Source organism: Pseudophryne corroboree, unplaced genomic scaffold (genome assembly GCF_028390025.1).
Source record: "Pseudophryne corroboree isolate aPseCor3 unplaced genomic scaffold, aPseCor3.hap2 scaffold_1132, whole genome shotgun sequence".
NCBI lineage: Eukaryota > Metazoa > Chordata > Amphibia > Anura > Myobatrachidae > Pseudophryne > Pseudophryne corroboree.
In genome coordinates this window covers 129,622-142,802 of record NW_026967758.1, presented here as the reverse complement: position 1 = coordinate 142,802, position 13,181 = coordinate 129,622, and the positions used below count along the sequence as shown (strand labels likewise).

Here is a 13,181-nt window from a genome sequence, read left to right as displayed (position 1 = left end):
GAGCTGTTTAATCACTCAATTGGATTTTTTTGCCAGCATATTTCTTTTTCTCTGCAACCCACTGCTAAATTGTGCTTCCTAGCTGTTTTTATAAAATCACTGAATCAAATCTAACTCTGATTACATCAGAGAAGGCCAGGTACCCTACACCATAAGAGGGGATTTGAAATTTTGACTTGTCTACTTAAAGATCACCAAAATCTGATTACAAGGTCAATTACGTCCCTGGGTGTGATTGAACCACCAACCTTCTGGTTTATAGCCGTACACACTAACTGATTGCACCACAGAGACACTTTGCAAAAGTACATACTGACAAAGGCTAATAAGCATTCATCTAAAACATTTCCTAGAAAAACTTTAAAAAGTCAATAATCTGGAGAGTTTTTGTAAGATGTTTCTTCCATCCACCAACGAAGAAACACATTGGTACTTTCCCATGATGAGTGAGTGCTTCAGGATCTCTTGCACTTACATGTGCAGCAGAGTACTGCAATGGAAGCATGCTGGGCCCATAACCCAGAGGTAGGCAGATTGAAACTATCCTCTGCTATATGCATTTTTTTTTGTTAATTAAAGTAATCCAAAACTGGGATTGATATTTTTGCTCTTTTATTTTTCATTAAAGTACAATAACTTTTACCATTTTAATTTGTTTTAATAGTATATTGAAAGAATTGTTTTCTTTTAAAAATCCACTTAATTTTCTTTACCCTATTATTAAAATGGTAATTGACAAAAACAAACTACATTGTCACCAGAAGAGCAATACAAAATGTACAAGTGATATATTAAAATCATCTTTCCAGCTTGAATTTCAATGATGCATTGGGGCAACGATTTTGTGAGAAACATTTTCACCCTTAAATAAAGATTTTCTTAATTCCTTACCTGTGTGCTAATTAGATATCACCTTGTTTTCACATTAAACAGACTTCCACATGAGAAAGCAGCAAGGATGCAGTGGCGTTAATGTTTCCTGGTGTCAACCTGTATTATTTCAGTAGACATTGAAATGAGGATGCATCTTGCTGCCTTTCCAATGAAGCAAGTTTAATTTAGTAATAGGTGAAAAACCATCCCTACAAAGGTGTTAATCAGAGACTTGGCTTTGTGGACACTTTTCAGAGAACAAATTTGTTAGCATAAAAATAAAGCCAGAAAATGAAGAGCTGTTTAATCACTCAATTGGATTTTTTTGCCAGCATATTTCTTTTTCTCTGCAACCCACTGCTAAATTGTGCTTCCTAGCTTTTTTTATAAAATCAATGAATCAAATCTAACTCTGATTACATCAGAGAAGGCCAGGTACCCTACACCATAACAGGGGGTTTGAAATTTTGACTTGTCTACTTAAAGATCACCAAAATCTGATAACAAGGTCAATTACATCCCTGGTTGGGATTGAACCACCAACCTTTTGGTTAGTAGCCGGACACACTAACCGATTGCACCACAGAGACACTTTGCAAAAAGTACATACTGACAAAGGCTAATAAGCATACATCTAGAACGTTTCCTAGAAAAACTTTAAAAAAATTATCTGGAGAGTTTTTGTAAGATGTTTCTTCCATCAACCAACAAAGAAACACATTGGTACTTTCCCATGATGACTGAGTGCTTCAGGATCTCTTGCACTTACATGTGCAGCAGTGTACTGCAATGGAAGCATGCTGGGCCCATAACCCAGAGGTAGGCAGATTGAAACTATCCTTTGCTATATGCATTTTTTTTGTTAATTTAAGTAATCAAAACTGGGATTGATATTTTTGCTCTTTTATTTTTACTTAAAGTACAATAACTTTTACCATTTTAATTTGTTTTAATAGTATATTGACAGTATAGTTTTCTTTAAAAAATCCACTTAATTTTCTTTACCCTATTATTAAAAGGGTAATTGACAAAAACAAACTACATTGTCACCAGAAGAGCAATACAAAATGTACAAGTGATATATTAAAATCATCTTTCCAGCTTGAATTTCAATGATGCATTGGGGCAACAATTTTGTGAGAAACATCTTCACCCTTAAATACAGATTTTCTTAATTCCTTACCTGTGTGCTAATTAGATATCACCTTGTTTTCACATTAAACAGACTTCTACATGAGAAAGCAGCAAGGATGCAGTGGCGTTAATGTTTCCTGGTGTCAACCTGTATTATTTCAGTAGACATTGAAATGAGGATGCATCTTGCTGCCTTTCCAATGAAGCAAGTTTAATTTAGTAATAGGTGAAAAACCATCCCTACAAAGGTGTTAATCAGAGACTTGGCTTTGTGGACACTTTTCAGAGAACAAATTTGTTAGCATAAAAATAAAGCCAGAAAATGAAGAGCTGTTTAATCACTCAATTGGATTTTTTTTTGCCAGCATATTTCTTTTTCTCTGCAACCCACTGCTAAATTGTGCTTCCTAGCTTTTTTTATAAAATCAATGAATCAAATCTAACTCTGATTACATCAGAGAAGGCCAGGTACCCTACACCATAACAGGGGGTTTGAAATTTTGACTTGTCTACTTAAAGATCACCAAAATCTGATAACAAGGTCAATTACGTCCCTGGTTGGGATTGAACCACCAACCTTTTGGTTAGTAGCCGGACACACTAACTGATTGCGCCACAGAGACACTTTGCAAAAAGTACATACTGACAAAGGCTAATAAGCATACATCTAGAACGTTTCCTAGAAAAACTTTAAAAAAATTATCTGGAGAGTTTTTGTAAGATGTTTCTTCCATCAACCAACAAAGAAACACATTGGTACTTTCCCATGATGACTGAGTGCTTCAGGATCTCTTGCACTTACATGTGCAGCAGTGTACTGCAATGGAAGCATGCTGGGCCCATAACCCAGAGGTAGGCAGATTGAAACTATCCTTTGCTATATGCATTTTTTTTGTTAATTTAAGTAATCAAAACTGGGATTGATATTTTTGCTCTTTTATTTTTACTTAAAGTACAATAACTTTTACCATTTTAATTTGTTTTAATAGTATATTGACAGTATAGTTTTCTTTAAAAAATCCACTTAATTTTCTTTACCCTATTATTAAAAGGGTAATTGACAAAAACAAACTACATTGTCACCAGAAGAGCAATACAAAATGTACAAGTGATATATTAAAATCATCTTTCCAGCTTGAATTTCAATGATGCATTGGGGCAACGATTTTGTGAGAAACATCTTCACCCTTAAATAAAGATTTTATTAATTCCTTACCTGTGTGCTAATTAGATATCACCTTGTTTTCACATTAAACAGACTTCTACATGAGAAAGCAGCAAGGATGCAGTGGCGTTAATGTTTCCTGGTGTCAACCTGTATTATTTCAGTAGACATTGAAATGAGGATGCATCTTGCTGCCTTTCCAATGAAGCAAGTTTAATTTAGTAATAGGTGAAAAACCATCCCTACAAAGGTGTTAATCAGAGACTTGGCTTTGTGGACACTTTTCAGAGAACAAATTTGTTAGCATAAAAATAAAGCCAGAAAATGAAGAGCTGTTTAATCACTCAATTGGATTTTTTTTTGCCAGCATATTTCTTTTTCTCTGCAACCCACTGCTAAATTGTGCTTCCTAGCTGTTTTTATAAAATCAATGAATCAAATCTAACTCTGATTACATCAGAGAAGGCCAGGTACCTTACACCATAACAGGGGGTTTGAAATTTTGACTTGTCTACTTAAAGATCACCAAAATCTGATAACAAGGTCAATTACGTCCCTGGGTGGGACTGAATCACCAACCTTTTGGTTAGTAGCCGGACACACTAACCGATTGCGCCACAGAGACTCTTTACAAAAAGTACATACTGACAAAGGCTAATAAGTATACATCTAGAACGTTTCCTAGAAAAACTTGAAAAAGTCAATAATCTGGAGAGTTTTTGTAAGATGTTTCTTCCATCAACCAACGAAGAAACACATTGGTACTTTCCCATGATGACTGAGTGCTTCAGGATCTCTTGCACTTACATGTGCAGCAGAGTACTGCAATGGAAGCATGCTGGGCCCATAACCCAGAGGTAGGCAGATTGAAACTATCCTTTGCTATATGCATTTTTTTTGTTAATTTAAGTAATCAAAACTGGGATTGATATTTTTGCTCTTTTATTTTTACTTAAAGTACAATAACTTTTACCATTTTAATTTGTTTTAATAGTATATTGACAGTATAGTTTTCTTTAAAAAATCCACTTAATTTTCTTTACCCTATTATTAAAAGGGTAATTGACAAAAACAAACTACATTGTCACCAGAAGAGCAATACAAAATGTACAAGTGATATATTAAAATCATCTTTCCAGCTTGAATTTCAATGATGCATTGGGGCAACGATTTTGTGAGAAACATCTTCACCCTTAAATAAAGATTTTCTTAATTCCTTACCTGTGTGCTAATTAGATATCACCTTGTTTTCACATTAAACAGACTTCTACATGAGAAAGCAGCAAGGATGCAGTGGCGTTAATGTTTCTTGGTGTCAACCTGTATTATTTCAGTAGACATTGAAATGAGGATGCATCTTGCTGCCTTTCCAATGAAGCAAGTTTAATTTAGTAATAGGTGAAAAACCATCCCTACAAAGGTGTTAATCAGAGACTTGGCTTTGTGGACACTTTTCAGAGAACAAATTTGTTAGCATAAAAATAAAGCCAGAAAATGAAGAGCTGTTTAATCACTCAATTGGATTTTTTTTTGCCAGCATATTTCTTTTTCTCTGCAACCCACTGCTAAATTGTGCTTCCTAGCTGTTTTTATAAAATCAATGAATCAAATCTAACTCTGATTACATCAGAGAAGGCCAGGTACCCTACACCATAAGAGGGGGTTTGAAATTTTGACTTGTCTACTTAAAGATCACCAAAATATGATAACAAGGTCAATTACGTCCCTGGGTGGGATTGAACCACCAACCTTTTGGTTAGTAGCCGGACACACTAACCGATTGCGCCACAGAGACACTTTGCAAAAATTATATTCTGACAAAGGCTAATAAGCATACATCTAGAACGTTTCCTAGAAAAACTTTAAAAAGTCAATAATCTGGAGAGTTTATGTAAGATGTTTCTTCCATCAACCAACGAAGAAACACATTGGTACTTTCCCATGATGACTGAGTGCTTCAGGATCTCTTGCACTTACATGTGCAGCAGAGTACTGCAATGGAAGCATGCTGGGCCCATAACCCAGAGGTAGGCAGATTGAAACTATCCTTTGCTATATGCATTTTTTTTGTTAATTTAAGTAATCAAAACTGGGATTGATATTTTTGCTCTTTTATTTTTACTTAAAGTACAATAACTTTTACCATTTTAATTTGTTTTAATAGTATATTGACAGTATAGTTTTCTTTAAAAAATCCACTTAATTTTCTTTACCCTATTATTAAAAGGGTAATTGACAAAAACAAACTACATTGTCACCAGAAGAGCAATACAAAATGTACAAGTGATATATTAAAATCATCTTTCCAGCTTGAATTTCAATGATGCATTGGGGCAACGATTTTGTGAGAAACATCTTCACTCTTAAATAAAGATTTTCTTAATTCCTTACCTGTGTGCTAATTAGATATCACCTTGTTTTCACATTAAACAGACTTCTACATGAGAAAGCAGCAAGGATGCAGTGGCGTTAATGTTTCCTGGTGTCAACCTGTATTATTTCAGTAGACATTGAAATGAGGATGCATCTTGCTGCCTTTCCAATGAAGCAAGTTTAATTTAGTAATAGGTGAAAAACCATCCCTACAAAGGTGTTAATCAGAGACTTGGCTTTGTGGACACTTTTCAGAGAACAAATTTGTTAGCATAAAAATAAAGCCAGAAAATGAAGAGCTGTTTAATCACTCAATTGGATTTTTTTTTGCCAGCATATTTCTTTTTCTCTGCAACCCTCTGCTAAATTGTGCTTCCTAGCTGTTTTTATAAAATCAATGAATCAAATCTAACTCTGATTACATCAGAGAAGGCCAGGTACCCTACACCATAACAGGGGGTTTGAAATTTTGACTTGTCTACTTAAAGATCACCAAAATCTGATAACAAGGTCAATTACGTCCCTGGGTGGGATTGAACCACCAACCTTTTGGTTAGTAGCCGGACACACTAACCGATTGCGCCACAGAGACACTTTGCAAAAATTACATACTGACAAAGGCTAATAAGCATACATCTAGAACGTTTCCTAGAAAAACTTTAAAAAGTCAATAATCTGGAGAGTTTTTGTAAGATGTTTCTTCCATCAACCAACGAAGAAACACATTGGTACTTTCCCATGATGACTGAGTGCTTCAGGATCTCTTGCACTTACATGTGCAGCAGAGTACTGCAATGGAAGCATGCTGGGCCCATAACCCAGAGGTAGGCAGATTGAAACTATCCTTTGCTATATGCATTTTTTTTGTTAATTTAAGTAATCAAAACTGGGATTGATATTTTTGCTCTTTTATTTTTACTTGAAGTACAATAACTTTTACCATTTTAATTTGTTTGAATAGTATATTGACAGTATAGTTTTCTTTAAAAAATCAACTTAATTTTCTTTACCCTATTATTAAAAGGGTAATTGACAAAAACAAACTACATTGTCACCAGAAGAGCAATACAAAATGTACAAGTGATATATTAAAATCATCTTTCCAGCTTGAATTTCAATGATGCATTGGGGCAACGATTTTGTGAGAAACATCTTCACCCTTAAATAAAGATTTTCTTAATTCCTTACCTGTGTGCTAATTAGATATCACCTTGTTTTCACATTAAACAGACTTCCACATGAGAAAGCAGCAAGGATGCAGTGGCGTTAATGTTTCCTGGTGTCAACCTGTATTATTTCAGTAGAAATTGAAATGAGGATGCATCTTGCTGCCTTTCCAATGAAGCAAGTTTAATTTAGTAATAGGTGAAAAACCATCCCTACAAAGGTGTTAATCAGAGACTTGGCTTTGTGGACACTTTTCAGAGAACAAATTTGTTAGCATAAAAATAAAGCCAGAAAATGAAGAGCTGTTTAATCACTCAATTGGATTTTTTTTCCAGCATATTTCTTTTTCTCTGCAACCCACTGCTAAATTGTGCTTCCTATCTGTTTTTATAAAATCACTGAATCAAATCTAACTCTGATTACATCAGAGAAGGCCAGGTACCCTACACCATAACAGGGGGTTTGAAATTTTGACTTGTCTACTTAAAGATCACCAAAATCTGATAACAAGGTCAATTACGTCCCTGGGTGGGATTGAACCACCAACCTTTTGGTTAGTAACCAGACACACTAACCGATTGCGCCACAGAGACACTTTGTAAAAAGTACGTACTGACAAAGGCTAATAAGCATACATCTAGAACGTTTCCTAGAAAAACTTTAAAAAGTCAATAATCTGGAGAGTTTTTGTAAGATGTTTCTTCCATCAACCAACGAAGAAACACATTGGTACTTTCCTATGATGAGTGAGTGCTTCAGGATCTCTTGCACTTACATGTGCAGCAGAGTACTGCAATGGAAGCGTGCTGGGCCCATAACCCAGAGGTAGGCAGATTGAAACTATCCTTTGCTATATGCATTTTTTTTGTTAATTTAAGTAAACAAAACTGGGATTGATATTTTTGCTCTTTTATTTTTACTTAAAGTACAATAACTTTTACCATTTTAATTTGTTTTAATAGTATATTGACAGTATTGTTTTCTTTCAAAAATCCACTTAATTTTCTTTACCCTATTATTAAAATGGTAATTGACAAAAACAAACTACATTGTCATCAGAAGAGCAATACAAAATGTACAAGTGATATATTAAAATCATCTTTCCAGCTTGAATTTCAATGATGCATTGGGGCAACGATTTTGTTAGAAACATCTTCACCCTTAAATAAAGATTTTCTTAATTCCTTACCTGTGTGCTAATTAGATATCACCTTGTTTTCACATTAAACAGACTTCCACATGAGAAAGCAGCAAGGATGCAGTGGCGTTAATGTTTCCTGGTGTCAACCCGTATTATTTCAGTAGACATTGAAATGAGGATGCATCTTGCTGCCTTTCCAATGAAGCAAATTTAATTTAGTAATAGGTGAAAAACCATCCCTACAAAGGTGTTAATCAGAGACTTGGCTTTGTGGACACTTTTCAGAGAACAAATTTGTTAGCATAAAAATAAAGCCAGAAAATTAAGAGCTGTTTAATCACTCAATTGGATTTTTTTGCCAGCATATTTCTTTTTCTCTGCAACCCACTGCTAAATTGTGCTTCCTAGCTGTTTTTATAAAATCACTGAATCAAATCTAACTCTGATTACATCAGAGAAGGCCAGGTACCCTACAACATAAGAGGGGGTTTGAAATGTTGACTTGTCTACTTAAAGATCACCAAAATCTGATCACAAGGTCAATTACGTCACTGGGTGGGATTGAACCACCAACCTTTTGGTTTATAGCCGTTCACACTAACTGATTGCGCCACAGAGACACTTTGCAAAAGTATATACTGACAAAGGCTAATAAGCATTCATCTAAAACGTTTCCTAGAAAAACTTTAAAAAGTCAATAATCTGGAGAGTTTTTGTAAGATGTTTCTTCCATCCACCAACGAAGAAACACATTGGTACTTTCCCATGATGAGTGAGTGCTTCAGGATCTCTTGCACTTACATGTGCAGCAAAGTACTGCAATGGAAGCATGCTGGGCCCATAACCCAGAGGTAGGCAGATTAAAACTATCCTCTGCTATATGCATATTTTTTTGTTAATTAAAGTAATCAAAACTGGGATTGATATTTTTGCTCTTTTATTTTTACTTAAAGTACAATAACTTTTACCATTTTAATTTGTTTTAATAGTATATTGACAGTATAGTTTTCTTTAAAAAATCCACTTAATTTTCTTTACCCTATTATTAAAAGGGTAATTGACAAAAACAAACTACATTGTCACCAGAAGAGCAATACAAAATGTACAAGTAATATATTAAAATCATCTTTCCAGCTTGAATTTCAATGATGCATTGGGGCAACGATTTTGTGAGAAACATCTTCACCCTTAAATAAAGATTTTCTTAATTCCTTACCTGTGTGCTAATTAGATATCACCTTGTTTTCACATTAAACAGACTTCTACATGAGAAAGCAGCAAGGATGCAGTGGCGTTAATGTTTCTTGGTGTCAACCTGTATTATTTCAGTAGACATTGAAATGAGGATGCATCTTGCTGCCTTTCCAATGAAGCAAGTTTAATTTAGTAATAGGTGAAAAACCATCCCTACAAAGGTGTTAATCAGAGACTTGGCTTTGTGGACACTTTTCAGAGAACAAATTTGTTAGCATAAAAATAAAGCCAGAAAATGAAGAGCTGTTTAATCATTTAATTGGATTTTTTTTTGCCAGCATATTTCTTTTTCTCTGCAACCCACTGCTAAATTGTGCTTCCTAGCTGTTTTTATAAAATCAATGAATCAAATCTAACTCTGATTACATCAGAGAAGGCCAGGTACCCTACACCATAAGAGGGGGTTTGAAATTTTGACTTGTCTACTTAAAGATCACCAAAATATGATAACAAGGTCAATTACGTCCCTGGGTGGGATTGAACCACCAACCTTTTGGTTAGTAGCCGGACACACTAACCGATTGCGCCACAGAGACACTTTGCAAAAATTATATTCTGACAAAGGCTAATAAGCATACATCTAGAACGTTTCCTAGAAAAACTTTAAAAAGTCAATAATCTGGAGAGTTTATGTAAGATGTTTCTTCCATCAACCAACGAAGAAACACATTGGTACTTTCCCATGATGACTGAGTGCTTCAGGATCTCTTGCACTTACATGTGCAGCAGAGTACTGCAATGGAAGCATGCTGGGCCCATAACCCAGAGGTAGGCAGATTGAAACTATCCTTTGCTATATGCATTTTTTTTGTTAATTTAAGTAATCAAAACTGGGATTGATATTTTTGCTCTTTTATTTTTACTTAAAGTACAATAACTTTTACCATTTTAATTTGTTTTAATAGTATATTGACAGTATAGTTTTCTTTAAAAAATCCACTTAATTTTCTTTACCCTATTATTAAAAGGGTAATTGACAAAAACAAACTACATTGTCACCAGAAGAGCAATACAAAATGTACAAGTGATATATTAAAATCATCTTTCCAGCTTGAATTTCAATGATGCATTGGGGCAACGATTTTGTGAGAAACATCTTCACCCTTAAATAAAGATTTTCTTAATTCCTTACCTGTGTGCTAATTAGATATCACCTTGTTTTCACATTAAACAGACTTCTACATGAGAAAGCAGCAAGGATGCAGTGGCGTTAATGTTTCCTGGTGTCAACCTGTATTATTTCAGTAGACATTGAAATGAGGATGCATCTTGCTGCCTTTCCAATGAAGCAAGTTTAATTTAGTAATAGGTGAAAAACCATCCCTACAAAGGTGTTAATCAGAGACTTGGCTTTGTGGACACTTTTCAGAGAACAAATTTGTTAGCATAAAAATAAAGCCAGAAAATGAAGAGCTGTTTAATCACTCAATTGGATTTTTTTTTGCCAGCATATTTCTTTTTCTCTGCAACCCTCTGCTAAATTGTGCTTCCTAGCTGTTTTTATAAAATCAATGAATCAAATCTAACTCTGATTACATCAGAGAAGGCCAGGTACCCTACACCATAACAGGGGGTTTGAAATTTTGACTTGTCTACTTAAAGATCACCAAAATCTGATAACAAGGTCAATTACGTCCCTGGGTGGGATTGAACCACCAACCTTTTGGTTAGTAGCCGGACACACTAACCGATTGCGCCACAGAGACACTTTGCAAAAATTACATACTGACAAAGGCTAATAAGCATACATCTAGAACGTTTCCTAGAAAAACTTTAAAAAGTCAATAATCTGGAGAGTTTTTGTAAGATGTTTCTTCCATCAACCAACGAAGAAACACATTGGTACTTTCCCATGATGACTGAGTGCTTCAGGATCTCTTGCACTTACATGTGCAGCAGAGTACTGCAATGGAAGCATGCTGGGCCCATAACCCAGAGGTAGGCAGATTGAAACTATCCTTTGCTATATGCATTTTTTTTGTTAATTTAAGTAATCAAAACTGGGATTGATATTTTTGCTCTTTTATTTTTACTTGAAGTACAATAACTTTTACCATTTTAATTTGTTTGAATAGTATATTGACAGTATAGTTTTCTTTAAAAAATCAACTTAATTTTCTTTACCCTATTATTAAAAGGGTAATTGACAAAAACAAACTACATTGTCACCAGAAGAGCAATACAAAATGTACAAGTGATATATTAAAATCATCTTTCCAGCTTGAATTTCAATGATGCATTGGGGCAACGATTTTGTGAGAAACATCTTCACCCTTAAATAAAGATTTTCTTAATTCCTTACCTGTGTGCTAATTAGATATCACCTTGTTTTCACATTAAACAGACTTCCACATGAGAAAGCAGCAAGGATGCAGTGGCGTTAATGTTTCCTGGTGTCAACCTGTATTATTTCAGTAGAAATTGAAATGAGGATGCATCTTGCTGCCTTTCCAATGAAGCAAGTTTAATTTAGTAATAGGTGAAAAACCATCCCTACAAAGGTGTTAATCAGAGACTTGGCTTTGTGGACACTTTTCAGAGAACAAATTTGTTAGCATAAAAATAAAGCCAGAAAATGAAGAGCTGTTTAATCACTCAATTGGATTTTTTTTCCAGCATATTTCTTTTTCTCTGCAACCCACTGCTAAATTGTGCTTCCTATCTGTTTTTATAAAATCACTGAATCAAATCTAACTCTGATTACATCAGAGAAGGCCAGGTACCCTACACCATAACAGGGGGTTTGAAATTTTGACTTGTCTACTTAAAGATCACCAAAATCTGATAACAAGGTCAATTACGTCCCTGGGTGGGATTGAACCACCAACCTTTTGGTTAGTAACCAGACACACTAACCGATTGCGCCACAGAGACACTTTTTAAAAAGTACGTACTGACAAAGGCTAATAAGCATACATCTAGAACGTTTCCTAGAAAAACTTTAAAAAGTCAATAATCTGGAGAGTTTTTGTAAGATGTTTCTTCCATCAACCAACGAAGAAACACATTGGTACTTTCCTATGATGAGTGAGTGCTTCAGGATCTCTTGCACTTACATGTGCAGCAGAGTACTGCAATGGAAGCGTGCTGGGCCCATAACCCAGAGGTAGGCAGATTGAAACTATCCTTTGCTATATGCATTTTTTTTGTTAATTTAAGTAAACAAAACTGGGATTGATATTTTTGCTCTTTTATTTTTACTTAAAGTACAATAACTTTTACCATTTTAATTTGTTTTAATAGTATATTGACAGTATTGTTTTCTTTCAAAAATCCACTTAATTTTCTTTACCCTATTATTAAAATGGTAATTGACAAAAACAAACTACATTGTCATCAGAAGAGCAATACAAAATGTACAAGTGATATATTAAAATCATCTTTCCAGCTTGAATTTCAATGATGCATTGGGGCAACGATTTTGTTAGAAACATCTTCACCCTTAAATAAAGATTTTCTTAATTCCTTACCTGTGTGCTAATTAGATATCACCTTGTTTTCACATTAAACAGACTTCCACATGAGAAAGCAGCAAGGATGCAGTGGCGTTAATGTTTCCTGGTGTCAACCCGTATTATTTCAGTAGACATTGAAATGAGGATGCATCTTGCTGCCTTTCCAATGAAGCAAATTTAATTTAGTAATAGGTGAAAAACCATCCCTACAAAGGTGTTAATCAGAGACTTGGCTTTGTGGACACTTTTCAGAGAACAAATTTGTTAGCATAAAAATAAAGCCAGAAAATTAAGAGCTGTTTAATCACTCAATTGGATTTTTTTGCCAGCATATTTCTTTTTCTCTGCAACCCACTGCTAAATTGTGCTTCCTAGCTGTTTTTATAAAATCACTGAATCAAATCTAACTCTGATTACATCAGAGAAGGCCAGGTACCCTACAACATAAGAGGGGGTTTGAAATGTTGACTTGTCTACTTAAAGATCACCAAAATCTGATCACAAGGTCAATTACGTCCCTGGGTGGGATTGAACCACCAACCTTTTGGTTTATAGCCGTTCACACTAACTGATTGCGCCACAGAGACACTTTGCAAAAGTATATACTGACAAAGGCTAA

The 13,181-nt window shown here is 34.7% G+C and overlaps 2 non-coding genes across 2 annotated transcripts; both read right to left on the bottom strand.

Moving 5' to 3' along the window:
• Positions 1–7,231: 7,231 nt before the first annotated feature.
• On the bottom strand, positions 7,232–7,305 carry TRNAS-ACU (transfer RNA serine (anticodon ACU)). The gene has a single exon. It is a non-coding gene; the product is annotated as a tRNA-Ser (tRNA).
• A 4,602-nt stretch (positions 7,306–11,907) lies between these two features.
• On the bottom strand, positions 11,908–11,981 carry TRNAS-ACU (transfer RNA serine (anticodon ACU)). The gene has a single exon. It is a non-coding gene; the product is annotated as a tRNA-Ser (tRNA).
• Positions 11,982–13,181: the final 1,200 nt, after the last annotated feature.